General features: G+C 38.7%; 1 pseudogene; it reads left to right on the forward strand.

Annotated features, from left to right (window-relative positions):
- The first annotated feature begins 1,067 nt into the window (after positions 1–1,067).
- LOC129148690 (60S ribosomal protein L36a-like) lies at positions 1,068–1,447 on the forward strand (annotated as a pseudogene).
- The last annotated feature ends 250 nt before the right edge of the window (positions 1,448–1,697 follow it).

The following is a 1,697-nucleotide window of genomic DNA, read 5'->3' on the forward strand; positions in this document are numbered from 1 at the left end:
GACACTCAACTGTAGACCACCGTACCCAAAGAGTCAAACCAAAGATCTGGAATATGAGGAAGAAAAAAACATCCAACCAGAGAGGTGGAAAGAAAGAATTCAAAAGTGTGAGGATAGCGTAAGGAGCCTCTGGAATGGCTTTAAGCGTACCAATATCCGAATTTTTGGGGTGCCAGAAGAAGAGAGAGAGCAAGATACTGAAAACCTATTTGAAGAAATAATGACAGAAAACTTCCCCCACCTGGTGAAAGAAATAGACTTACAAGTTCAGGAAGCACACAGAACCCCAAACAAGAGGAATCCAAAGAGGACCACACCAAGACACATCAAATTCAAATGCCAAGGGCAAAAGACAAAGAGAGAATCTTACAGGCAGCAAGAGAAAAACAGTTAGTTACCTACAAGGGAGCACCCATACAACTGTCCGCTGATTTCTCAACAGAAACTATGCAGGCCAGACGGGAATGGCAAGAAATATTCAAAGTGATGAATAGCAAGAACCTACAAACAAGACTACTCTACCCAACAAAGTTATTATTCAGAATTGAAGGGCAGATAAAGAGCTTCACAGATAAGAAAAAGCTAAAGGAGTTCATCACCACCAAACCAGTATTATATGAAATGCTGAAAGGTATTCTTTAAAAAGAGGAAAAAGAAGAAAAAAGTAAAGATAAAAATTATGAACAACAAATACATATCTATCAACAAGTGATCCTAAAAATCAAGTGAATTAAAAATCTGAGGAACAGAATAAACTGGTGAACATAATAGAATCAGAGGCATAGAATGGGAGTGGATTGATAATTCTCAGGGGGAAAGGGGTGTCTGTGTGGGGGATACGGGAAGAGACTGGACAAAAATCATACACCTATGGATAAGGACCACGGGGGGGAGGTAAGGGCAGAAGGGGGGTGGGAACCGGGTGGTGGAGAGATATGGGGGGAAAAAAGGAGAAATAATTGTAATAATCTGAACAATAAAGATTTATTTAAAAATATAAATAAATAAATAAATAAATAAATAAAAGATGCTGAAAAGACATTTAAAAAAAACCACTATAGCTTTCACTGCTGATAGCGCTCGCAAACATGGTGAACATTCCTAAAAGCCGCCGAACTTTCTGTAAGAAGTGTGGCAAGCATCAACCCCACAAAGTAACACAGTACAAGAAGGGCAAGGATTCTCTGTATGCGCAGGGAAAGCGGCGTTATGACGGGGGAAGCAAAGTGGCTATGGTGGGCAGACTAAGCCTATTTTCCGAAAAAAGGCTAAAACTACAAAGAAGATTGTGCTGAGGCTTGAATGCGTTGAGCCTAATGGCAGATCTAAGAGAATGCTGGCTACTAAGAGATGCAAGCATTTTGAACTAGGAGGAGATAAGAAGAGAAAGGGTCAAGTGTTCCAGTTCTAGAGCGTCATATTTTGTTTTATTATATGACAATAAAATCTTGATATGTTAAAAAAAAACAACACAATACCCACTCATGATTTAAAAAAAAAATTAGCAAACTAGAAATAGAAGAAATATTGGGTTAAAATCACTCGATAAAGGCAATCTACCAGAAATCTTTGTATTTAATAGTGAAATATTTGAAGCATCTTCATTCAAGTCATCTTTTTTCTCAGCAGTCTCCCCACCCCACCCAGAACTCAGAACTAACCAGCTGGTTAAAGTGAGAAGATGGGGAAAGTTTAGT

Source organism: Eptesicus fuscus, chromosome 4 (assembly GCF_027574615.1).
Source record: "Eptesicus fuscus isolate TK198812 chromosome 4, DD_ASM_mEF_20220401, whole genome shotgun sequence".
Classification (NCBI taxonomy): Eukaryota; Metazoa; Chordata; class Mammalia; order Chiroptera; family Vespertilionidae; genus Eptesicus; species Eptesicus fuscus.